This window comes from Acinonyx jubatus, chromosome D1 (assembly GCF_027475565.1).
Source record: "Acinonyx jubatus isolate Ajub_Pintada_27869175 chromosome D1, VMU_Ajub_asm_v1.0, whole genome shotgun sequence".
In the NCBI taxonomy this organism is placed as follows: domain Eukaryota; kingdom Metazoa; phylum Chordata; class Mammalia; order Carnivora; family Felidae; genus Acinonyx; species Acinonyx jubatus.
In genome coordinates this window covers 28673968-28701665 of record NC_069390.1, presented here as the reverse complement: position 1 = coordinate 28701665, position 27698 = coordinate 28673968, and positions in this window count along the sequence as shown.

Genomic DNA, 27698 nt, shown 5'->3' with positions numbered 1-27698 from the left:
TAAACCTACATGAATAATGCAAGGCTGTGCACCAGGGCTGGATGTGAAGCAGAGGGAGGAGAAAGATTAGCATGTTCATCTTGGCCTAAAATTAAGAAAAATTCAGAGGGAACTCGAGCATTTGGGGGTGAGGGGTGTGACAATTAAAATGGCCACTGCTGACGTGATCCTTGGGGGCCTCAAAGCAAACACCAGCTGGCTTGCCAATGAGATCTCCTCCAGCAGGTAGACACAGTTTGTGCCCCTCAAGGCCCCCCAGGTCCAGCCCTGTGTGCCATTGGGTAGAACAGTCTGAGCCAGTCATGCATATGTGACAACATGCAGGCCCCCAAAACTCTTCTTTGCTCTGTAAATATCTTTCCCACCTACAGGTTGCTGAGACTAGACCTTCTTCCATTAGACATTCTCTCCTTTTACATTAATGAATTATTTTCTGTTGAAATGCAAAGATCTCTGGGAGGGGTTGCACACACATATTATTCCAAAACACTGCCCTTTCTCTTCTGCCTATAAAATTTCTTGTATAAATCTTATCACAAAATATTTTAGATTTACAGAAGGTAAGGAATCACCCATCACTCAACTTCACACATGGAATATTACCAATGAAGCTCAGGCTCCTTTCACCCCTTCCCTAATCACAACTTCTTCCTGGCCCCTAGAAGTAACTGCCATCTTGAATATAATTTGGTGTATCATTCTTAAGCATGGGATGTCACATGAATTCATTATCTAGCCATCAAGCCCGTATCTCCTGCTACTGCTTCAGGTCATTATCATTTTTCACCAAAGCCATTCATTCAGCACACACTGAGCACCTACTCTGAGCCAGGCACCATAACAACAGTCTTCTAGTCTCCAGTATCTTCTACTCTCCATCCAGTTCATCTCCCACTTTGCAGTGGCAGTGTTATATTCCTGCTTAAGAACTTCAAACAGCTTCCTATTGCCTGTATGATAAAGTCCAGGCTCCTTAGTATGGCTCCCAATGCCATGTGACCACACTGCTAAATCCTCTCCTGGAGACTTGGAAGGGTTAAGGTAAGGATTAAGGTGGGCACAGAACTATCATTAGCTTTACTGCAAATGAACCTCTGTGCAAATGTTTGCATGGCTGCAGTAACAGATTTCTGGGATGTATCTTTTAATTTTTAGTAGAAGGAATTAATAAAACATGTGTTCAAATCCAAGCTCTGCTTCTTGCCAGAACTGGGGCAAACTGTTTCATCTATTGGTTTCTATTTCTTTGCAAGGGTAAGTCTCTATGCAAACGACTGCTTGCTAATCACTGAAGTCCACTTTGCCCTTCTTCTATAGTTCTGGAACTGTAGCTAGGACATTTTTGTCCAGCTAAGGACCACATTTCCCAACTTTCTGTGGGATTTGATTTTACCCTACTTAGAAACTGATATATTCACTTGTTACTATTTCACTGATGCTATTAGAAGACATGAGACTCCTAGGTGAGAGGCAAAGGATTTTATCACTCATGATACAACAAGCAGCATGAACATATTTGCATTGGTTCCTCTTCTCCCTGGGTCTCATGGGGGTGATGAGACAGACCCAGAGGTATATTATGCACACAGAGGGTTTGGGTTACAACTGAAGAACACTGACCCTGGGGAATCCACCTCTTTTTATAGCATAGAATAAAGAAGCCTGCTCATTGTCCTTGGTGTGTGTGTGTGTGTGTGTGTGTGTGTGTGTGTGATGTGTCCATCTTTTAAGGTTATTGTCTGCACAAACAGCTGTGAGAAATGGCCTGGCTAAAAGAGCAATGAGGCCTTTTAGTCTTGGTGCATCCAGTCTAGTCTTGGACAAGACAGAGACCCAAGGAGTAATCTCTCCCCACACCTCTTTTGAGATTAAATGTGACCATGTGACTGACCATATTCTGCAACAGAATTTGAGAGGGCCTATGGGCTGACAACATAAGACCAGGCCATGCCTCATCTACTCCCTTTTCCCCCTTCACATTGGCTGGATGGTTGGAATGGCAATGATAAGAGTAATCTCAGAAACCAAGTATTAAAGAAGGTGGGGCTGCCGTCATCCTGAGTCCCTGAATGACTGTGTGCAGCAAAGTTTCCACCCACTTAGAACGTTCATTTCATATTGTCATGTGAGAGAGAAATAAACTTTTTATTCTGTAAGGCACCTAAAAAAGTTAATTTGCTACTGTGACCCGGCCTACCCTTCACGGATACAACATCTAACTCAGAAAGATTATGGGGATTAAGTGAAATTGCAGTGGCTAACATTTATGCAGAGTCTACCAGTGTGCTAAGGACTCATACACATGGTGTCGTTAAATAATCACAATAGTCTTTCAAGATAGGCTCCATCATCTCCATTTTCTAATTGGAGATCAAAGAGATTAAAAAATGTTCTTAAGGTTCAGGGACCAGAAATTGACAGTAATGGGACCAAATCCAACTCTGACAAATGCTGAGCTCATGGTGGTCTGCAGTAAGCCACACGTTCCCAGGTTTCACCTGCAGGTTCTCTCTCTCTTTTTCTGTCCCACCTGCTCCTGATCCCCCGTTTCTTCTTCCCCTCCCTCTTCCTCCATTCCTTAATATTGGATTCCACTTTCATGTAAGATGGAATGCTACAATGTAATAAATACTGCGGTCAGGATATGTGAGTTATGGTTTCAGCGCTTGCAAGCACTAGCTGTGTGAACTTGGTAAATCATTGAATTCCTCTGACACCCAGTTTTCTTGTCAGAATAATAGTTATGTCAATGGTAGTTGCCTTATCCATCTTAAATGATAACCATGAGGCTCAATTAAAATAAATTGCATCAAAGGTCTTTACATATTATAAAACATTCTAGAAATGGCAGGTGTTTTTCTCCACTTACCCCCTTTCCATATGCCAGTAGTCCACGATGTATGGTCCCTCTACAGCAGCATCAGCATCACTGGGAACATGTTAGAAATTCAAATTCTTAGGCTCCACCCAGGCTTGCTGAATTAAAAAATCTGGAGTACGGCCTAGAAAACTGTATCTACCAAGCCCTCTAGGTGATTCTGAAGGACACTCAAGATTGAGAAACACCATCACATGTGCACACACATGAACACACACTCTCGTATCCAGATGGAAGTAAGTCAAAATAAATATTAAATAGAAAAGAAGTCATAGAAGAACAGCCTGAGGGTGGTGTTTGTGGAAGGAGGTGTGAGTGCTCAGGAGATGCCTGGGAGGGAGGAGTAGGTTGATGACGTGCATAAAGGCGCCAGGCCTTCTGTATTTAGAGGAATTTCTTTCTTCTCCTGAAAACCAGTGCTGTGGTCTATGGTTCAGCTATACCAATGGAAGAAGAGCAGGAAAAGTGAGTCTTCAAAGGTCCCCATATTCATGAGGACTCTTTTGGTTGCAAGTAAGGGAAGCTCATCATAAATAGTTTTAAAGAAAAATGTAAATTTATTGGCTTAACAAAATTAGAAACTCTAGGAGTAGACTAACTTGTGGCACAAGCTAGGTTCTTAGGCTCAAACCTTGTCTCTTACTTTCTTGGCTCTAGTTTTCCCCATTGTTCTCATTACTCCCAGGGTCTTCTTGTGTGGTGGTAAGAATGTCCAGAATTTATCTGCTTAGCAGCTCTAGTGTAAGGAGAGTGCCTTTTTCCCCATAGCTCCAGCAGAAATCTGAGGCTGACTCTCCTTGATCTTGCTTGGGACACATGCCCACCCTTGGGCCCATTAGCATGACTCTGATTGGCCAGACCTAGGTCATATACCCAACCCTGGAGTCCAACATACCCACATGCACCAAAGAGGGGAGCGTGTTCCCTAAGAGAATATAGGACTGCTGTTACAAAAAGGAGGGCAGGTTGACGTCAGGCAGGTAATAATAACAAATGTTTACAAGAGACACTAACCTCCTACCTCTGTGAAGACTGGGATTATGGGTCACCCATAAACTCCTACCAAGGTTCCCACCTTCCCTCTGAATCCTGCAGAATCATCTGTGACAGCAGTGACTGATCCTGAAAGGGGAGGGGTAGAACCTAGGAAACAGCAGCTTAAAAAATAGGCCTGACTGTATCTCATAGTTTCAGGCTTGACTCAACTTCTCCAGTCTCGGGAAATTATCCAGAGAGAAATCTTTGAGCTTCATCACTCATCAGCTCCCATCTCCTTTTGCAACTTTCTGTGATAAATAAAATTCCAGTTGCCTTACAAAGAGAGGCCTGGAAGCTTCAATGTCTTTTAGGTTTGAGTCCACAATCTGTAATCTGTGCTATACAATAAATAAATAAATTCTCCAGCATGGAAATGTTCTTTATCTGTAATGCTTAATGTGGTAGCCACTAGCTACTCATGGCTATTGAGCACTTGAATTGTGACTGTTGTGACTGAGAAATTAAAATTTTCATTTATTTAGCTTTAATTAAGTTTAAGTTTAATAGCTGCACGTGGCCAGTGGCTACTCTGGCCTAGAGTAGATTGTGGGGGAAAAAGTCAGAGCAAAGGCTCTGACATTCTGAATCCTATCAAGTTCAAAAGACAGGCTTCAATTCAGGGCGACTCACTTCCTGTTCTACTCTTCTTCTTAGTAATAAACTTGTAAGTTTTAGTGGACCCATGACCTACTAGCAAGAGGCTCTATTGCTCAGCTTGCCTCGCAGCTGGCAGGGGTGTTGGGCCGGAAGTCACATGTTAACTGGTTTATGGAATGTGAGAAGTGTTATGTGCAACTTTGGGGTTATCTCCTTAAAGAAAAAACCCTTGCCCTGGACTTTGTCTTCTCCTAGACTGGAAGGCAGATCTGGAATTGAACGAACTCAGTCCTCTTAGCACAACACCCTAGGAAATCATGGACCATAAAGATGGAAAGATGCTGGGTCCCTGAATTATTTGATGGAACAGAGATACCATATCAACCTTGAAATGCTCACCTTAGGACCATGTGGCAGGAGATAAATAAAACACTTTTATTTAAACCATTTTGAGTTTCTGTGTTGTAGCCCTTAATCTCTATGCTACTACATCATGTATCCAACAAGGCAGCAGCGTGGGGCAATGGACTGGTGATTTAGAGGTCTGAGTCCTCATTAGTTCCACCACTTGCTATGGCGGGATCTTAAATTTCTGTGTCCCCTTGTGTAAAAGGAGGCATTTGGGCTGAATATGGGCTGTAGGAAAACAGAATTCATCTTGAGCAAAATAAGGAAAATAATAGCAACTACTTTGTAGAGTTCCAAGGATTAGACGAGACAACACATAAAGCACACTTAGCCCAACTCCTGAGATGCAACAGATGCTCTATAACTATTAGCTGTAATTATTGTTGTTGTTATCATTACTATTAAGTTCTGACCCTGACAGACTGCAGGGAGCTTCCTGGAGAACTGTGTTGACAAAAAGATGAGACCCCTCAGGACCCCATCAGTGCTTGCTAGAAATTAACGCCAGAATCATCCAGCAGGGTCTACTGTGAGCACAGGAGGGAGAGTTCCCTATAATGAAGGGAATTCCTGGATTTTTTTTTTGTTTTTTAATTTTCCTTTTTTAATATTTATTCATCTCTGAGAAAGAGAGAGCACAAGCGGGGGAGGAGCAGAAATAGAGAGACACCGAATCTAAAACAGGCTCTAGGCTCCGAGCTGTCAGCACAGAGCCCCATGTGGGGCTCGAACCCATGAATCGTGAGATCGTGACCTGAGCCAAAGTTGGAAGCTTAACCGACTGGGCCACCCAGGCAGCCTAGGAATTCCTGGATTTCCAAGGTACTTCCCTTCCAATCTCACAGAATTTATCTATCTGTACTAACAGCATAGAAATATCCTTTTCCCCTTCCTCCCTATGCACATATGCCACCAAATACTTCGAGTAAAACACAAATACAGGAGCCCCTCCTATGGTCTTTCACTCTCTGGACTGCTCTGAGCCCATTTTCTCTCTCTCTCTCTCTCTCTCTCTCTCTCTCTCTCTCTCTTTCTTTCTCTCTTTTTGAGCCTAACCCCTGAATCTGGAGACTCCAGACTTAGGAAAGATACCTAGACTTCTTAGGTTTTTCTTATTATTTTTTAAATTTTCTCCTCACCTGACTCAAGTCACTTTTCAAGGCCTGGAAATTGCTGTGTTAAAATGATATTATTCAGCCAGTTCCTTGAAGGAAGTGTTTGGAGGACAGGGGTACCCAACAGGTACAGTCCCTTTTGGGGGTAACCTTGCCTTGCTGATGTGATAACATGTGGAAATTCTGCATCCAGGATTCTGGTCTTCTGGAAACATAAATACTCACACAGCTTAGAAAATAACCCAGGTCAGAGAATCCAAATCTGCATGCCCATACCCAGTCTCAAATCATTTCCAGAGAGAGGTTTTATTTGGGATCTTTTCCAAAATCACTGAAACTAGAGAAACTATGTATGGAAGGTTCAGTTGGGGAAAATTGGAAAATAGAATCAACTCAGTTTAAACAGTGCATAGTTCTCACAGGATAAATTCACTCCAACTCCCTTATTTAGAAAGATAGGTCTTTATATTTTTTCTTTTATTTATTTTTTATTTTAGAGAGAGAGCACAAGCAAGGCAGAGGGGGAGAGAGAGAGAGAATCTTTTTTTTTTTAATTTTTTAAAAAAACTTACATCTAAGTTAGTTAGCATATAGTGCAACAATGATTTCAGAAGTAGATTCCTTAATGCTCCTTGCCCATTTAGCCCATCCTTCCCTCTCACAGCCCATCCTTCCCTCTCACAACCCCTCCAGTAACCATCTGTTTGTTCTCCATATTTAAGAGTGAGAGAGACAGAGAATCTTAAGCAGGCTCCACGCTCAGCATGGAGCCCGACATGGGGTTTGATCCCAAGACCCTGAGATCACGACTTGAGCTAAAATCAAGAGTCAGACGCCCAACTGACTCAGCCACCCAGATGCCTCTATTTATTCTTTTATATTGGGGTCAGCAAACTGGACCCCTTTCATAAAGAAAGCCACCATCTGTTTTTGTAAATAAAGTTTTATTGGACCATGATCACACCCATTCATTTACATATCACCCATAGCCCCTCTAGCCTTGCCACAGTAGAATTAAGAAATTGCAACAGAGACTGCGTGATTCACAAAGGCTAAAAGTTTTACTTGCCTGTCCCTTTAGAGGAAAAGTTTGCCAATTCCTGTTCTATATTTTGGCAACTTCATTTCAGGCCAATATTCTTTTTTGACTTCAGTCAACCAACCAAGCTAACACAACCATTACCATCTGCCCATGTGTACATTTATTCCAGTAGCTTTGGTAATGGCACCCACGGCAACCATTTCAGCCTGATCCATCTCTATGTCCCTCCTTTCCTGGTCTAGCACCCTAAGACTCCATCCCCACACCCACAGATAGGAGAGGTGAGCGATTTGGGGGGCCAAAACACACCCTGGTTCTCAGACAGCCTTAAAGCCCCAAGCCTTTCATGGTCGTTCTAAGTTCCCTTGTTCTGTCAGATGAGGCCAGACCACTGCATGGTGTGGTTCACAGAAGGCATCCCCCCTCTGTGGTGGGGAGAATACAGGAAGGCCAGAGATGGTACAACCGGAGAGTCCTGGCTGGTCTAGTGTGTGCATATTCTGTTGAGCTGATTTTTGCTGTGGGGGGAGCACAAACCCATGTTGCCAGATGTGCAATTCTTTAAAGGGAATCTGGAAATCCCTTTCGTTTAATTTTGTTTCCTTTTGATAGGTGATCACTGCATGCTGAGGTTTCAGACTAAGAGCTAATGACCTTGGGCAAGTTCATCTGCTTTTCTGAAGTACAGTGTCCTGAGCTATCCAGTGAATAGAAAGAAGGAAGGAGAAGTACTCTCTCTCAAAAAGGGTTTTGGATGCTTCCCCATGATAATCATGAAAGTTTTGTTAGAATGGAGCTTGGTTGGCACAGAGTAAGTGATCAGTAGTTGTAGCTTTTTGGTTTTTTTACTGGAGGAGCACTACATTGAGATCCCATCTGTCTTGCCTATATCGATTCAGAATACAGTGTCCTGTCTTCCAAGGCAGAGACCACCTAGAGGAGAGATCCAGGGCTCAGTGGGAAGTCTCTGGAGCCCTTCATACAGAGGGGTGGGGGAGAGAGATACTGCAAGGAACTGCTCCAAACAACATCTGCTGAGACCTTTTCTACTAGAGGGAAAATAAAGAAATAAATAAAGACGAAAGGCTGGAAGGAAGGAAAGAAGGAATGAAGGAGAAAAAGAAAGAAGGGGAGAAAAGAAGAGGCAAAAATTAGATTTAGAAAAAACTCAAAGCATAGATAACATTGCATTTAATACATAGGATGATACCCCAGAATCTTGGTTCAGGGATATATAAAAAACTGCTAGGAAAAGTCATGTTGCAGATTATAATTAATGATATGTAAAGATGCTTAAGACATTGTTGAGCTTGAAAATCAGGGTATAAAATAATGTGTGTTGAATGAGACTAACAGTGTGTACGTATTTACTCATATCTAAGTAGAAAAAAGACTAGAAAGACAACATAACATAAAAAAATGTTAATCTCTGGGTGACAAGACTGTGAGTGATTTTTGTGTTTTTGTTTTACTTATATAAACTTCCTAAATTGTCTTAACAAACCTCTAAGTTGTGTAATAAGACAAAATAAGAAGTATTAAAAATAATCAGTAGGAGTGTGATGTTAACTAGCTACAGCCAAACTGACAGTTTCAGATTCTTTTCCCAAACTTCCAGCAGGTGGCGCAATGGCAATGTCTGCCTCCGGCCAAGTTTCACTCCAGATCAACAGAATCTCAGATGCTTTGCTGTCTGCAGACCTTGGTAGGTTCCTGTACAGAGCCTCTGTTGAGGCAGAGGACATGTTCCCCAGTAGGGCGGGGGCACTTGGAAGAAACAACCCAGACCGGGGGGCTGCCCATGCTCAGATCCATGGCCCAGGGTTCCATTCTTCCTACACCGGGAAAGACAACAGTGTTAGAAATGCAATGAGACCCCTTTCCTCTCCTTCTCTCCACTGACATCCTCCCCCTAATCTGGCCTAGGGAAAAATTCAAGTTACACTTTTAGGTCGGCATTTCTGGATTGGATTGGATTTGCAGCTCATCCAAACCCTAATGATAAGTGAAATTTTGAGCTGAAAGGTGAAAAGGCGGGGGGGGGGGGGGGGGAGGAGGTAATTCTGTATCCACAATGTTCTCTAGTCAGAAAACCCCATCTACAAAAACGATGGACATTTTGGCCACTCTCAGATGTGTGGGTAGGAGGGCAGGAAGCAGGCAACCAGGCTAACCAGCCTCCAGGGAGTAAACGGGACAGAGTCTTTCCAGGCCTGGACATATCTGAGGCAATGGATGGGCACAGCTGGGGCACAGCCTTCACCTGCTCTGGAAGAGGAGCATATCTCAGAGGAATCATCTCCACTCTTTCTTTTTCACTTTTGTTCTGAATCTTAAATTGTTTGCCCCTAAGAGAACCACTCTGAAGGGAATTCAGGGTAAAAAAAAAGCCTCCAGAGTCCACCAAAATGGTCTCCATTCTACCCAGGCCAGCAAACACACACACAGTCTGGAAATAAGAAATGTTCTGGGCCCTTACTATTTCTCACAGCTCTTCAATAAGCCTCCCATGCCTTTCTCCATGTTGACATGAAGAAAAGGAAGGGAGGAAGGCAGGGAGAGGAAGGACAGCATGGCTCATCTTGGCAAAAAGAGGCTAGCAGTCTCCCCTGGCCTGGTTCCAGAAGTTTTCACTTACTGACTTATTCCTCTTCACCCCCGTTGTAATCTGGACACCTTAACAGAAGACTGACTTGCACGTGGCACTCATCTGGGTTTTGAGTAAAGGAATCAAAGCCCTTAACATATAGTAGCTTTCAATCTCAGACAACCTAGGCAATCAGAAGGATCCACAGAAATGACAGGCAACAGGGATGTGGCAACAACCATATGTGTATATGTAACTTCATCCTACAGATGTTCATTCCTGCTCCAGCCCTCTTCCACCCCCACCTCCACACCCCCAACACACACATACACATGCACACACACACAGGCATTCCTCAGGGCACTAGAATAGTGGAGATCATATAACAACAGGAAGATGAAAATAACACTTATGAGACTGTATATCAGTTCAGATTCAAGGCTAAGGGCTTTGGAGTCACTCAGCCTGGGCTTGAGTCCCAACCCTGACACTTCCTATTGTGATACTTTGGATTACATAAACTCTCTGAATCTTAGTCTCCACATCTGTTAAATGATAATAATAATGTCTACAAGTCACAATATTACAGAGAGGGTTCAACAAGATTCTTCACGTAGAACATTTAGTGCAGTGCCTATCTGTGAGCAGCTCAGTACAAGTGTGTCGTTATTACTTTCTAAAAGCCAAGGATAAAGGGGCAGTTTGAGATTGCCTAACTGAGTTTGTCAGTTGAAGGGAAATTTCACCAGGGGCAGTTATGGTCAGTGACAAGACCTACTGTCACCAAGGTAATTTTTAAAAGACATTTAGTATGCTTTTAAGCAGATCCCAACACTTTTGGGGGGGACAGGTTTTTAAAGCCACGATCTGGGGACATCTGTGTGATCAGTAAGCTAGGAGGGTGTGGTGACCGCCAAAATAATCAACAACCAGCACAGCAGGAGCTCCAGCCAACTGGAAAGAACCCTGTCTTAATGCTGGATCAGGGTCCAAGAGAACCCCTGGGTGCCAGGCCCTTTATGTTGGATTTTGGGGAAATTTGGGGAACCCAGGGAAGGAGCAGAAGGGCACTTGGCAGGGGCTCTTGACCAACTAGTACATAAGAAGTCTAGTAGGTCAATAATCTGCAGGGTCATGCTGGTGCACCCTGGCTCAGTGTCAGTTCTGGGTCAAGGTATGGGGTTCAATCTCATTCTCACTTGAGCATTCCTTTGTCCACCAGCCAGACTTGACAGCCCATTTATAAATATGACTTCTTTGGCAAAAGAGATCAGTGAAAAATGTGTGAAATGATGTTCAGCAGAAATCTCTCCCCAGTTCTGGAAGGACAACACAATGTTAAAATGGCACATGGTTGGTTCCTAATCTTTTGTAACTGGTAGAGGGTAAAATATTCAGGAGCCCCACTTTCTAGCTGCCAACAGTCCAGGAGAGAGCTTATTCCCAGTACGAATGGAAGGAGAGCCCACTAATGCACAAGGGCTCTTCTGAGGTGGGTTTGGTGAGGCATGAGGGAATATCCCATGAGGTTGTGAGCTCTTGGAGTGAGGAGCACACCAGGCTCTGTGCCACTCCCAAAACACTGTTCCCGATCAATACTCAGTGTGGCCAGGTGTTAGTGTGGAGCTCAAGCTTTGGTCAGAAAGGACTGATCACATGTCTGGGACAAGTTTCACCAAGGTGAGGGACGTGAGGGGAAGAAACATGAGAGCATGGGGAGGGAAGACTTTGAAGCCAGCTTCTGTGGTCTTGTGTCTGGGCTCCAGGGAAAGATAGGGCTACAAAGTGAAGCTGGAAGAATGCTTTGTCTCCATATTCTCTGGCAGACTGTAGGAGAGCAAGGCAGTTGTCCTTTGGAACTGGCAAGAATGGAAGGGGGTAAGAGAAGAGATCATTCCACAGTTGCTAAGTGGCCTGAGTGGAGTGGGTGCAGTTTGGCCCCCAAGCTAGCAGAAGAATGGAGCCCCACTACGTGGAAGGAGCTGTAGGCAGCAACAGCACTGGGAGACACCTTCCCTCAGCAGCATCGTTAAGACTTTCCTTGGAGTTTCCCTGCAAAAGCTGGAGGGGCTATGAGGAGAGAACCAGAGGGCCTGCTGCAGTGGGAAGGCAACCCAGAGAAATGCACGCCACTCGATGACAATGACCCCCACATCTAGAGAGCATTCTGCAGTTTACAAAGCACTGTCTCAAACCTAACTCTTCCCAGTGGAGATTACTACTCCTGTTTTCTAGATGAGAAAGCAAAGACCCAAGAAGGTGAAGGGATGGAGTCAAGGTCTATCATGATGGTGCCAGGACGCACTGGATTGTCGTTCAGGTTTTCTGGCCCTCAACAAAGTACTCTTAATCAGAGTGGGATCAAGTGAGGCATGTGGGGGTGTAGTACATAAGGAGGCAAGATCCTGAAGAGTGAGGTGGCTGGGGCACAAATCTGAAGGTGCTTGAAATGGCTCTCAGGAGTGTACAAATGGGCAGTCTGCCTTCTTAAATTTGGCCCTGAGACAACTTGCTCACCTCCCCCACACCCAGGCCTTCCTTTAATGACCTGTCCCATTCCAGGGGCAGAGAGCTTTGCCAGAGGAGCATACTGTTGGGATTGCAAACTAGATATCTCTGGCCCCCGCTTGCCTGTTGGGCACATCTGGGGCCTCGCCAAAGGCTACATCCTTACAGAGAAGTAGCCTGGCATCTCAATCTGTTCTTGCAGCTCAGAGAGGGGGAGAAAAGGAGAGGGTTGCCACCAGATACGCTGGGCACTACAAACAAACAACAAAAAAGATTCATGTGTTCAATGGAGCTGAATTTTAATTGATACTTTCTCAAACAGTGGTTCTGAACCAACATCCCTCAGCCCCCAAAGATGATAAAGGGGGTGTGGCTTAACGCCACAATTAGCAGACAACCCCACAACAAATACAGTAAACATTAATCATATTAAATATTGAAAGCAGACTTTGGTACGCTTGAAGAGCAATGGGTTTTTTAAATTTTATTTTACAGAAGACAAAGCAATGATTGTGGAAGAATTATTCCAATGTCAGGGCTGAAGGGAAATAATGTAACATTCTGGAATTTATATAAAAATTACAGCTTTGTTGTGTTTCACACTATATATAGTAATTTAATCATTTGCAGCTGATTAATTTCAGCGAAGGAAAATGTAGCATTATGCATCCCTAATGGAGTTCCAAGGTTTGAATTCTAATCGTGAGTTGGGCACAGTTTAAGTCTAAATTAGCAATTAGCCTGGGCAAGGGACATGTAGGTTGAAACGGAGTCATCTGTTGACACGCACTGAGTCAACAAGAGAGCGGCAAAGAAAATCATCAGGAAAATGCTCGCCACAGAGCACTCTTTGCTGGGTTAATAATTATAATTCCTGACATTAGCAGAATGCCGCTGCACTTTAGAAAACATTTCTTGTACGTTTATCTCATTTGCTTTGGTCTCCATCTAAGTCTATGAAGTGGAGATTTGTGCTCCATTTCATAGCAAGGAGACTGAGGCTCAGAGAAATTAAGATCACAGTGAGGAGGAACATATTGTGGCAGTCTTTGAACTCAGATGCTCCAGTTTCAAAGCTAGCACAGATGGTCCTCAAATTACAATGGTCCAACTTACAATTTTTTGACTTTGTGAAGGCGCGAAAGCAACACTCAATCAGGAGAAACCGTTCTTGGAGTTTGGAATTTGGATCTGTTTCTGGCGGTATGCAGTGGCAGCCACAGCGTCCAGCCCGCCGTGCCAACAGGGAGGGTAAACAGTGACACACTTACAACCATCCTGCACCCATAAAACCGTGCCGTTTGTCACTTTCAGTACAGCATTCAATAAATTGCATGAGATAATCCACACTTCATTCTAAAATAGCCTTCGTGTTGGAGGATTCTGTCCACCTGTAGGGCTAATGTAAGTGCTCTGAGCACGTTTAAGATGGGTTAGGCTAAGCTAGGAATGTTCAATAAGTTAGGTATATTACATGCATTTTCGACTTATATTTTCAACTTATTGATTGGTTTATTCAGACATGACCCCACTGTAAGTCGAGGAAGAGTCTCTCTACAAGATATTTTCTGGGGGAAATTTGCTCCGTATTTAGAGTCTCCAGAATGAAGTGCAAAGGTTATAACAATACTGATAAAAGTGACCCTTGATGAAACTCTCATGATGTATCCAGCACTGTGCTAAGCATTTTAAGGTATTAGCTCAGGTAATCCTAGAACACACCTATGAGGCATCTTCCATTAATATTCCCTTTTACAGATGAGGCTCAAATGGGTTAGGCTACTTGTCTAAGTATGCAATTGGGATTGAGAACCTTGCTTTCTGCCATAACACTTAGCTCCTCTCAAAGACTGTTCTTTTTTTTTTTCAATATATGAAATTTATTGTCAAATTGGTTTCCATACAGCACCCAGTGCTCATCCCAAAATGTGCCCTCCTCAATACCCATCACCCACCCTCCCCGCCCTCCCACCCCCCATCAACCTCAAAGACAGTTCTTAAATGCCAGGGTAAGGTGTCTGGATCATTGAGTCCACTTGGAATCTGGCGTGCTTGGTTGTGATGCACATTTAGGGCCAGGAACTAAGCAGAGCCCCTGTGCTGGATATCACCACATCCATTCTCTCCTCTCCACTTGCTCTGAGCCAGGAAGGTGAGGCTGGGTGGATCTGCTGAGTCTGGCCAGGGGGAGCAATGGCAAGAAAGAGATAGGAACGAGGCTCCTGTCACATGGCCACGATGCCCTCCTTGCCTCCAGGTTTAATAACTGCACCTCTCCCTGCCCCTTCAAGCCCAGAGTTGGGTATGGTGCCCACTATCACCATCCCTGGAGCATAGCACTCTCCCTTCTTGCAGTTTCTCTACAGTCTGCCTTTCACCAATGAGTGATGCATAGAAGACCTACTCTGAAGTCCAACCAAGCAAAGGTTGCTTTCAAGGAACTGGACAAAGAAGAGTGAAAGATAGTAAGCTTTTCAATATTTCATTTAAACACCCGCAGAAACCTGAGACTGGAATGAAGAGCTCTCCCTGGGTTACACTCTTCAAACAAATGGAAGAGCTCACCGTGTGTCTCTAAACCTCGGATCCCTTTGCTCATGCAAACTGCCGACCCTTTGTGCTGCCTCCAAATATCAGGGTTCTTTGGATGCAGGTGACAGACACAAACTCAAACTGGCCTAAGCAAAAGCCAATTTCATTAGTTCATGGACCCAAACTGGAAAAAGTAGAGTGGATCTGAGCTTGGGGAAGCTGGGATCCAGGAACTCCACTACCAGGAGGATACTCTCTTCCATTTCTTTTCTGCTTCTCCCTGCACGTAGTCTTTACTGACAAATGCAGCCTTGCCAGTGATGCCATTGACAAAAGCAAAATTAAAACCAGCAATCAGATGGGAACTGGTCATTTGGAGTGAAATTCACTGAATCAGTCAGAGTCCTGGCAGGAAGCAGAATTTCTCAGGTTGTTTAAATAAAGGGATTTTTTAAAAAGCATACCCACCTTTTCTCTTTTTTTGAATGTTTATTTATTTATTTTTGAGAGAGAGAGAGAGAGAGAGAGAGAGAGAGAGCGCGCGTGCACAAGCAGGGGAGGAGTTAAGAGGGGAGGGGGGAGGCACAGAATCCCAAGCAGGCTCCAGGCTCTGAGCTATCAGTACAGAGCCTGATGTGGAGTTTGAACCCATGAACCATGAGATCATGACCTGAGCCAAAGTCAGATTCTTAATGGATTGAGCCACCCAGGTGCCCCTAAAGAGATTTTTAATAAAAGGACTCTTTACAGAGATGCGGACAGTGTTAAGTATATAAATAAGAACTACCAGAGCACCCAGACTGGAAGAGGAGGAATCTATTATCATCGTAAGGTGAAGGGCCAACGGGAGGAAACACCGCTGCTGGACACTAAAAGCTGCCCCGTGGAGCGGCATGAGGTGGGGACTCAGGTGTGATGGATGCTGCTACCGCCAGCAAGAAGAGCTGGAGCACCTCACCTTTTCCCTCTCTGATCTTGAATGTCTTGCCAGTAACATGCTCCCATGGGCCTCACCCAACCAGATACACAATTACAAGCAAATTGGGGTGGTACAGGGTTCAAGGTCAACCTCCCAGGGTACAGACTAGGGTAGTTAAGGCAGAAGGTGGAACTCAGGAGACAAAGGGAGACTAACCTGCATGTTTATTTTGTATCTGTTGGGGTGTTAGGAAAAGTGAACGTATTTAAGAGTGTTTTGATTTTATGAGCATTTCCTAAGAATTTCAACATCAATGACATAACTGACTTGAAGCAAATATCATCCAGAGTTACTAAAACCACTGAATGATTAGTTGGTTGGCCATCAAGATATTTACACGATCTCAAAGTATCTTCCCAAAGATTACCTGTTAATTACAAAATGGAAGGTATCTTCCTGCCAGAGAGATCTGCCTGGCAGCTGCTTAACCAAGCAGTCTGGCTTAGCATCACCAGTAAAGGACACACTGACACCAAGTGCCTCGTCATAGGATGCCACAGGAGGTATACAACTTCACCTCTGTTGTATTCTTGCCAGAATGGTTAAGCTGTCTCATCTGGAAGAAATGATCAGGCAAGTCCAGATCATAGAGTATACTACAAGACAGCTTGCCCAGACTCTTCAAAAAAGTCCATCCCCTGACCAATAACTGAAAAGTTAGGGGTAATTCAAAAACAGAGTACTGCACACAATTTGGACAAGCCTCACATACGTAGTATTGAGCAAAGTAAGCCAGATTCAAAGGAGAGTTTACAAAGTGTGATTCCACTTACATAAAGTTAGAAAACAGACAAAACCTATTTGGGTATTAGAAATCAGGACACTCGGGGTGCTTGGGTGGCTCAGTCGGTTGAATGTCCAACTTCGTCTCAGGTCATGATCTCACAGTTCCTGGGTTCGAGCCCCACATTGGGCTCTGTGCTGACCGCTTGCTCAGAGCCTGGAGCCTGCTTCAGATTCTGTGTCTTCCTCTCTCTCTGCCCCTCCTCTACTCGTGCTCTGTCTCTCTATCAACAATAAATAAGCATTTAAAAAAACCTTTAACATTAAAAAAAAAAGGGGGGCACCTGGGTGGCTCAGTCGGTAAGCGTCCGACTTCAGCTCAGGTCATGATCTCACGGTTCATGAGTTTGAGCCCTGCATCGGGCTCTGTGCTGACAGCTCTGAGCCTGGAGCCTGCTTCAGATTCTGTGTCTCCTTCTCTTTCTGCCCCTCCCCCACTCACACTTTGTCTCTCTCTCTCAAAAATAAATAAACATTAAAAAAAAAAGAAGTCAGGTTTTCCTTGGGCATGATGCCAGGGAGGATGCCCAACAGAACATTCTGGGGTGCTGATGGTGTTCTGTTTCTTGATCTTAATGCTCATTATAAGGGTGTATTCACTTTGTGGAAATCTGTTATAGCCAGTGTGCTGTGCTGTGTGTGTGTGTGTATTCACACTCCTTAGAGAGAGGAAAAGAGAGAAATATAACGTTAATGTGGCAAAATATAGCCAACTGATAAATCTATATGAAGGATATATGAGTATTTTTCATTCATTATACTATTATTTTAATTCTTCTCTTCTTTGAAATCTTCCGAAGTAAGAAGTTAGAGGAAAAACAGAAATGGTTTTAAATTATTTTTTAACTGTTCCACGCCACACAAATGGCTGGCATATTATTTATTAGCAATGGCCTCTCCAATACATTCACATCAGCCACACACTTATTTAAATATATGCAAACTGTTCATCCTTAGCTAGTACAAAACAAAGAGCAAAAAAAAAAAAAAAAAAAAAAAAAGTAACTATTTTGCATTCATCATGATCCCTAAACACAAGCCAAATATCTGTCTGGTGTTCAAACACAAAAATTGCAATCTTTTCCCGTGTTAAGAGAAAACGTGCTGTGTTGGGCATACTAAGCTATAGCTTGGAAACCACAGAACCATACCTATGGGACTTTGAATTCCTACAGGTTATTTTAATGGTAGGTGAGTTTTACTATGCTCGCTAAATTTAGAACCCAACTGACTTAGCTGTGACACCACCGGCAATGTTGACCAATATTAGAATCTTGTTTATCCTTTAAAATATATAATCTTCGTGTGCCTGGGTAGCTCAGATGGTTGCACGTCTGACGCTTGATTTTGGCTTAGGTCATGATCAGAGGGTTGTGGAATTGAGTCCCGTGTTGGGCTACATGCTGAGCGTGGAGCTTGCTTAAGATTCTCTCTCTCTCTCTCTCTCTCTCTCTCTCTCTCTCTCTCTCTCTCTCTCCCCCCTCCCCCCTCCCCTGCTTGCTTGCTTTCTCTCAAAAAAAAAATAATAAATAAAAGTATATGTTCTTGTTGGGGTAGGAGGAAGAAAATTCAGATCTCTGTCTTCTGATTTTTTAGACCCAGGCATGGATAGAAAATCCCAGAAGAGGGCAGACAAAAGAGGAAACAGAGAGGAGATCTATTTGTTTTTATCCACCTCTGTTCCAAAATGGCAGAAGATCCAATGTGGGGAGCGGCTACTCTAAGAAGCAATGGTTCTTACTGTCAAATGTCATCATGACAAAATCTTTATGCCTCCCCCCAGTTCATCCTTTAACTGCCAAGGCTTCAGGAGGGCACAAGTATTGTGGCCTCTTGGCAGCCTGGGTCTGAGAAAGAAGCAGACTCTGATCCAATCTTCCAAAGCCAACTAAATAGACAACTTTATTTCAGCCCAATTGCCAGCTGATCTGTGAGCCACTCTCTGGCATACTCCTGGAACATAGTAGGTGCTCAATACATACTGTTAGATAAATGAATGAGCTAGGGAGAGGGGACTGCAGAAGAAGCTGAAGGAATGGTTTTCATAGAAGATTCTATGCAACTCAGAGGGCTTTTTGCTGATTTCTGCTCAGAACCCAGCTCTGGAATGCTCAAGGATGCCATCTGGGATCAGTAGAGATGTATCCTTGGCAGGGATATCAGCATTCTTACTTCAAGGGACTTTTCAGGGAACTGACATCTGTAAGGGGGCAGAGTAGGAAAGAAATACCATAGCTGTGAGGCAATTTATGGAAAATATACTAATTTTTGAGTCTATATGTGATATCCGCTAGGAGTCCTTGACTAACTCAGCATTTGTAGGGGGCTAAGGTGGTGACAGCATAAGAGTATAAGAGAAAGAGTCAGTGAAATTAAGGAGGGGGGCTACTATTACAATGAGTCCATTTTGTGCTCTAAAAAAATCTGTATTGAGAGTGAATTATGTGTTAGATCCCATGCTATATACTTCAGATATGTTATTTTGTGCAATTATCACAGCAACGCAATTAGGTATCTCATTTTACAAATGAAGAAACTAAGGTTTGAAAAGGTAACTTACATAAAGGTGATGGTTATGGGTCAGCTTGACTGGGCCATGGGATGCCCATATATTTGGTTAAACGTTATTCTGGGTATGTTATGTCTGTGACGGTATTCTAGGATGAGATTAACATTTGAATCAATATACTAAGGAAAGCAGATTGCCCTCCCCCAATGTGAGTGGACCTCATCCAAGCCATTAAAGGACTCAACAGAATAAAAATGCAGAGTAAGAGAATTCTTTCTCTGACTGTCTTCAAGCTGGACATCAGTCTTCTCCCACCTCTGGACTCAGTCTGGAACTATACCATTGGCTGTCCTAGGTCTCTAGCTGCAAACTTAGTGGCTGCAAACTTTGAGACTTTTCACTGTAATCACATGAACCAATTTCTTATAATAAGTTCTTTATATTTGTATACAAATTTGTTTAACTTTAACTCAGTAGTTCCCTGATGTGTGTGTGTGTGTGTGTGTGTGTGTGTGTGTGTGTGCATAGTATTATTATATTCTGTTACTCAGGAGAATCTAGACTAAAATACTAAGATCATGCAATTATATAATAGACACTCTTGGCTGAGACACCCCACTCCCCTTGCTGGTAGGACCCACCTTCCACTATGAAGACTTAAATTTCCAAATACTCCCCTTATCAGCTTCTCATTCAGGGCACAGGCATGCAACCCACACCTTGTCATGTGAACCTAAAGGAGAGTTTGGAGGGAGGTAGTCCTGCAAAAGAGTTTCTTTCCTAAAAAAGCAGCCAACCAGGAGGAAATAGCTCTATCCAACTTGGTGGAGGATTTCATCTGCCTGGTGCCAGAAACTACAGCAACATCTTGCAATCAGAAGGAAGATATTGCCTTTGTGCTGAGGAAGGCAGAACAGAAAAAAAAGTGTGAATTCATGACATTACTGTAGAGCTGCTGGATTAACCAATTTTGAAATCACTGTCCCTCCAGATTTTTTATATGACATAATATTCTTATTGTTTAAGACCCCTTTAATGCCAATACTACCCAAAGCAATCTACACATTCAGCGCAGTCCCTATCAAAATAACATCAGCATTTTTTACAGAACTAGAACAAACATTCCTAAAATTTGTATGGAATCAGAAAAGACCCTGAATAGCCAAAGTAATATTGAAGAGGAAAAACAAAGCTTAAGGCATCACAATTCTGGACTTTAAGCTGTATTACAAAACTGTAATCATCTCCACAGTACAGTATTGACACAAAAACAGACACATAGATCAATGGCATAGAATAGAGAACGCAAGAATGGACCCACAAATATATAGCCAACTAATCTTTGACAAAGTAGGAAAGAGTATCCAATGGAAAAAAGACAGTCTCTTCAGCAAATGGTATTGGGAGAACCGGACAGCAACATGCAGAAGAATGAACCTGGACCATTTTTTAACCCCATACACAAAAATAAACTCAAAATGGATGAAAGACCTAAACGTGAGAAAGGAAACCATCAAAATCCTACGGGAGAAAACAGGCAGCAACCTCTTGACATAGGCCACAGGAACTTCTTATTTGACATGTCTCCAGAGGCAAGGGGAAAAAAAGCAAAAATGAACCATTGGAACCTCATCAAGATAAAGAAAAAACTTCTTTACAGTGAAAGAAACAATCAACAAAACTAAAGGGCAACCGATGGTATGGGAGAAGATATTTTCAAATGACATGTCAGATAAAGGGTTAGTATAGAAAATCTATAAGGAACTTATCAAACTCAACACCCCATAACCAAATAATCCATTGAAAAAATCGGCAAAAGACACAAATAGACATTTTTCCGAAGAAGACATCCAAATGGCCAACAGACACATGAAAAGATGCTCAACATCACTCATCATCACGGAAATACCAATCAAAACCACAATGAGATACTACCTCACACCTGTCAGAATGGCTAAAATTAACAAGTCAAGCAACAACAGATGTTGATGAGGATGCAGACAAAGGGGAGCCCAGTTGCACTGTTGGTGGGAATGCAAACTCGTGCTGCCACTCTGGAAAACAGTACGGAGGCTCCTCAAAAAATTTAAAATAGAACTACTGTATCACCCAGCAATTGCACTACTAGGTATTTATCCAAAGGTTACAAAAATGCTGATTACAAAGAGCATATGTACCCCAATATTTATAGCAGCACTATCAACCATAGCCAAATTATGGGAAGACCCCAAATGTCCATCAACTGATGAATGGATATATAATGGAATACTACCCAATGATGAAAAAGAATGAAATCTTGCCATTTGCAACAACATGGATGGAACTAGAGTGCATTATGCTGTGCAAAATAACTCAGAGAAAGATACCGTATGATTTCACTCATATGTAGAATCTGAGAAACACAACAGATGAACATAGAGGAAGGGAAGGAAAAATAAGATAAAAATAGAGAGGGAGGCAAACCATAAGAGACTCTTAAATACAAACTGAGAACAAACTGAGGGTTTCTGGAGGGGAGGTGGGTGGGGGGATGTGTTAAATGGGTGAAGGGCATTAAGGAGGGCACTTTTGGGGATAAGCACTGGGTGTCATATGTAAAAGATGAATCACTGGGTTCTACTCCTGAAGCCAAGATGACACTGTATGGTAACTAACTTGAATTTAAATAAATTTTTTAAAAAATGTATGCCCAAAAGACCCTTTAAATGGAAGTCTGTTTCCTGCATCCAAAATCATCCTAACCTAATTAGCTGATTTAATTTTCACTGTACGAACTCACATTAAAGGGCATCAGTTTATCTAGTCACAGGTATAATTAGAGTTTCAACTCGTATTCTTCTTTATTTACAAATAGTCCAACTAAACGCTAAGTATGTCTATACATCTATGTCCATATCCATCCCTGCATCCCTTCATCCTTCCATCCCTCCATCCCTCTATCTATCAATCATCTATCATCTATCTATCTGAGTTCTGTGATAGAAAAAGTTTGGGAAGCTGTGATTGGAGCATACTATAGCTCCTCTGGAGAATCACAGTGAACATTAACGTGGGAGAGCCTCTGAGAAGTTCTACAGTAAAGAAACTTCAACTCAGTATTTCTCACGTTTTTGTTATCTAATCACAGAACCCTTTCTTTGAGCACACACTGTAACAGCAACCAAGTTTGGGAAACACACAAGTGACTGGGTAACTCTCTCTCTCTTAAGATCCCACACACACACACTTTAAGAGGGCAATTGTTCCCTCTGAAGGCAGCACTTGTTATCCTGAAGCACTCAAGCAAAGCCTCCAGCACAGAGAGGCCACTTGGAATTTGCTTAGCAGATGTTTACATATAGCTGATGTTAATTTCTACACAAAAGGTTTGTTTATGGCCTTGACTTATTGTTTAGGATTCACAACTACATTCTAAGACCCTTGAGTCTGGCCCGTCATCTTGCTTGAGCTAACCATATTTGACACAAACAGTTCCCATTCAGGGTGGCCCTATCCCCTGTTTACACCATCCACAGCCCAAGAGGCAATCTCGTGCTTGTGTGTGAACATAAACTTCAGATCACATGCATCCTAACACTACTTCATGAGCAAGAAATTATTACATCTGGTTCATTGACATTTACTTCTGGGAACTGTTTCCATCAGATTAATCCGTTTATCTAAATGATCTTCCACTCACTTCACTACATCAGAACTCACCAATACATTTTCTGTTGATGCTTTCAGTCCTCCTTTATGTGGCCCAAGATACAGGGTCATTATTGCCTGCGGATCTGCAGACTGGACCCTGATCCAGTCTGCTGTGAGGTGCGAGGGAGCCCAAAATAACATGTACCCCATCAGCGTTCAGGAAAGGGGAGAAAGAGTCAGACAGCTAATGTGTCAGCGTCAGCCTGTTACTGAGAGTGCTTTTGGGAAAAGTGACTTCGACGTGCAGGAGCAAACAGGCCTTGTGCTAGGACAGATAGTGTATGCCACAGTTTTAACAACCAACCAGGACTCTCGGTGGCTGGTAAAAAAAACAAAGGTTTATTTCTGATTCACATGCCCCCCGTGGCTGGCTGAGGGTCTGTGCCATGTCATCTTTACCCAGGGACCCAGCACTTGGAGCACTCACTACCCGGAACACTGCCAGTCATCACGGCAGAGGGGGAAATATGAGTGGGGAGACACACACCCACTCTGGGAGCTTCTACCCAGAAGCGATCACATCGCTTCTACCCAGAAGCGATCACATCGCTTCTGCTCAAGTTTCATTGGCCATGTGTAAGTTCCATCACCCAGGCCCCTTACCTCTGAACCCCAGAGCCAGACAGATGTGTTCCTCTAGAACAGGCGTCACTGGAAAAGCCGCAGGCTGCATCCCACAAAGAGCAGAGCCAGGCAGGTGCTCTCTGCAGACACACAGACCCCAGAGCACTCGATGGGGCTAAACAGAACTCCCCGTCAGCTGACAGGGTGGACATGACCAGGCAAAGGCAATCAAATCACACTAAGACTTTTGCACAACAGGTTATTCCTTATGGTCTTCTTCAGTATGAAGTTCCCCCTTTCACTCTTGAACCCCTTCTTCTTCGACATGTCCTCCACCTTCCTCATAATTTACTTTCCCATCACTCTAGCCTGCTTCCTCCTTCTCCAGTGACAGCAGTGAACCCCACTCCACTGCTGGGCGCCCAGTGACATGAGCCAACAACCCAGTGGCTGAATCACAAACAGCAAAGGTGATGTTTAGATCAGTGTGAGACAGGCTTTTCTGTGACTGGCTGCCATAGGCTTCCTGTGGGAGCACTGAGCAGGTAGATAAACGAAGAGATAATGTCCCGTGTGCAGTAGGTACAGTAGCTGCTCATTCAATGTCAGTTTCCACCTTCAGTACCTTTGCTTCTTCTGGTCCTCTCATGGCATGCCCTGTGTTTTTCTCTTTCTGTATCCAGATGCCAACTATTCCTCAAATGTCAAGCTTAGGTCCCACCTCCTCAGGACACGTTCATACCTCTACAGCCAATGGTGACTCACCGTGATGCTTTGTCTACATCCCTGTGCTAACCCTTGGAACTCAAGTTGTTATCTGACTTCCATGTGTGAAGAGGGACTCTACAAGTTACCTGGAAGCTCTTGGAGGGTGGTGGCAATGCCTCATATGCCCTCTGCTCCCCTGACAAAAACCAGGACAGTGCTGGATGCAGAGCAACTTTCTGACAGATAGTTTCTGGAATGACTTGGTATACAGGCTGTGCGGGGTGGTTGGCGAGGTCTGCTCCTATTACAGAGGGTAGGGGAATGAATGAGCACCAGCCCGGGCAGGGTGGACACTTGATCATGCCGAAACCCAGGAGACAGTCTCCACGTGAGTCCACGACTGTGGGGTAAGATGAGACTCTCTCTTTCGGGAAAACATGTCAGAACTGCCAAGGGGGAGGGTTACTCAGCTGGAATCAGTAAGGAGATAAAGGAAATCTCACACAAATTTTATTTTAATTATTACATTATTCATTTCTCCCAGGATTCTGGGTTTTTCATTTGCTTGCTTTTACTGGACATTTTTTAACAAGTAAAGAGGTGAATTTTGCCCTGTGAACGACCTAGGAGCTGCAGCTGATTCTGGCTTGATGTCAGTGACTTTTAATGAGGTGTCAATGGCAAAGTGACTCTCTTGCCTAAGTTTTGATGTACCAGTAATAACAATTATTATGAGCCAGTTACTATTCCAAACATATTATTTGTACTAATCCATTTGATTTTTACAAGAACTGTACAAAGCAGGTGCTGTGAATGTCAATGTCTCAGAGATCAGAAAGCAGTGCAACAGAGAGGTTGGGTTATTTGGCTAAGGTTACAGAGCCTGGAAGTGCTGCAACCAGGGTTTGAACCCCTGTACTCTGCCCCAGAGCCCAAAAAAAGTAAGATATTACCTCTACACTGAAGGGCGGGTGGGGCAAGAATGGGAGAACTTGGGCCTTCTGAAATCAATCACATAGGGCATGGCCCTGAGAGACAGACAGCCTGGGTTCTTTACTGTCTACTAGAAGTTTCATTTTAGGCCAGTTGCTTCACCTTCCTAGGTCTTAGTTCCTTCATCTGCAAAGTGGGGTTAAAAGAAATTAATATATAAGGTGTCTGGCACATAGTAAATGCACAGTAAATGTTAGGTATGAATTGTTCTCATATTCTCTTGTCTCCTAAGACCAGAGTCTTTATTTCATTCAGACTGCATTCCATCTGCCACTCTTCTCACCCAGTTCTGTGACTTGCAAACACAGGAAAAGAGAATCTCTGATGAAACGGAGTTTCCAGGCTGGCCAAGCAGTGACTAGATCACCAGGCACCTCTGTCCAACACCTGCAGTCAGAGGTTCATAGGTCCCTTGGGAGACCCCAGATTCCACCGCTTTAGCTAGGAATAAAGATGTGGCTGAGAAGAAAACAAGTTCCTTGGGTATTTGTCGTTATAGTTCGTTTATGCTTTTTTTTACCTTCCCCCTCTCTGGCCCTTAATCAGATATTTCACATTTGTTAATAAATCCAAAGTCCAATGACAGAGCTACAAACAGCAAACCAACCAGTGTTTCCCCATGGCTACTTCATAAAATGACAGAGACCTAATCTAGCTGCAAAGAGGGGCAAGCTGGTTAAATTAGTTTTTTTACAAAAAGAGGAACTCTCTTCCATTGTGTTTTACCTCCAACAATATTGAAGGCAATTTAATAGCTTTATAAGCAAACAGCCATGTCTGGTTCTCAAGTAATTGCCTTCCCTGATGTAAACACTGGTTTGGGCTGTTCACCCTTCACCCAGAATAGCTGGGTGAGCAGGTGTGGTCTGGAGAAAGAGAATGCCTGGGTTTGAGCCCCACACCTGCTATGTGACTTTGGGCAAGTCACTTGCCCTCTGTAGGAGGCCACTCAAAAATAATCATGTCCTAATCCCTGGAATTCGGGAATGCTAATATGGGGGAAATTTCGCAAGTATGATTAAATTAAGACTTTTGAGATGAGAAGATTAGCCTGGATTATCTGGGTGGGCCTTCAATGCTATCACAAGCATCCTGCAAAGAGATGTAGGAGTTTATGCCCACACACGGAAGGCAGCCAGTGACATGATGGGGGAAGTAGAGAGACAGATCTGAAGATGCCATACTGCTGGCTTTCAAGATGAAGGAAGGAGCCATGATCCAAAGAACAAAGCTCCAGGAGCTGGGACAGAGAGGCAGCAAATTTCCCCCTAGAGCCTCTGGAGGGAACGGAACCACGCCTTCAGCCTGATTTCCATCCAGTGAGACTGATGTTGGACTTGCAGCTTCCAGAACTTGGAGGGGAGAGGACATTTATGCTATTTGAAGCTGGGAAGTTTATGGCTGTTATAGGCAGCCCTAGGAAGTGACCAGAGCCTCTAGGAGTCATGGTCTCCATGACCACCAGACACAGGATGGGACAGGGCCAGGCAGGTGATGTGGAGGTGGGGACTGTGACAGAGGTGCTAAAAAGTGAGATGTGGAAGCTGGCTACAAACGCCATAGCAGGGCAATTTCCTGGTGACCCCGGGCAGACCTCCACACATCTGCTCAGCACTTCTTGAGGCCCTCGTGTAACTCTACACAAATCCTAGTGGTATAGACTCTGCAGCCAAAATCTCACTGCGCCTCTAGGTACCTGGAGCAGGCTATTTAATCCCGACGGCTGGGTTACCTGAGCTGTAAAACGAGCTAAATGAGGTAATGGTACAAAGGACTTGGTGCCTTACCTGGCACAGAGAGGTCCCTGAACAAGGTGGGTTTCCTTACGGTCCTCTCAAAGAACAGAGAAGCAGGAGGGGCTTCTCTGGGATCTTCCCCTCCACCCCCTTCCAGCTGGACACCAGTGACAGAAGAAAATGACCTGAACTGTGATTCCTGTAGCTGTGTGAAAGAGTAGCACCGTGGCCACGAAGGTCAGCTTGCAGACTGGGAATGGCCCTTGATGGTGTTCCCGTCAGCCCTTCAATGTTCACTGAACATGTTTGTTGAGCATCTACTACATGCCAGGACTGGTCAAAGCTCCCAGTGAAAGCAGAACAGTATAGCACATGGCCACTGCCAGCTCCAGAAGTGTTTTGTGCAGATTAGAAAAAGTTGCCTTCTCTGGGCAGACACAGCCCTGTTGGCACACAACTTGGCAAGCAGGAATCCCCTTTGCATAAAGGAAAAGGTGTCCCCTCATCCAAGTGGACACAGCCCATGCAGGGCTCATGGTTTGACCAACAGAGTGAGGACAGGTCCTGTGTACCCTTCATCCAGGTGGCCTGGCTGTTCATAAGTGTCCTGCTAGATGCAGTGTTCCCCTAGTCATGCTTTACAATTTTTTAATTTGAATATAGTTGATGCATGATGTTACATTAGTTCCAGGTGTACAACATAGTAATTCAATTTCTCTAGGCTTTATGCTATCCTCACTACAAGCACAGCTAACGTCTGCCACCATATAACACTATACGATACCAGACTCTGTTCCCTATACTACACCTTTCATTCCTGTGACTTATTCATTCCATAACCATCAGCCTGTATCTCCCACTCCCCCCTTCACCCATTTGCCCATCCCCCCACCCTCTTCCCTCTGGCAACCATCAGTTTGCTTTCTGTATTTATAGGTCTGATTCTGCTTTTTGCTTATTCGTTTGTTTTGCTTTTTAGATTTCACATATGAGTGAAATCATATGGTATTTTTCTTTCTCAGTCTGACTTA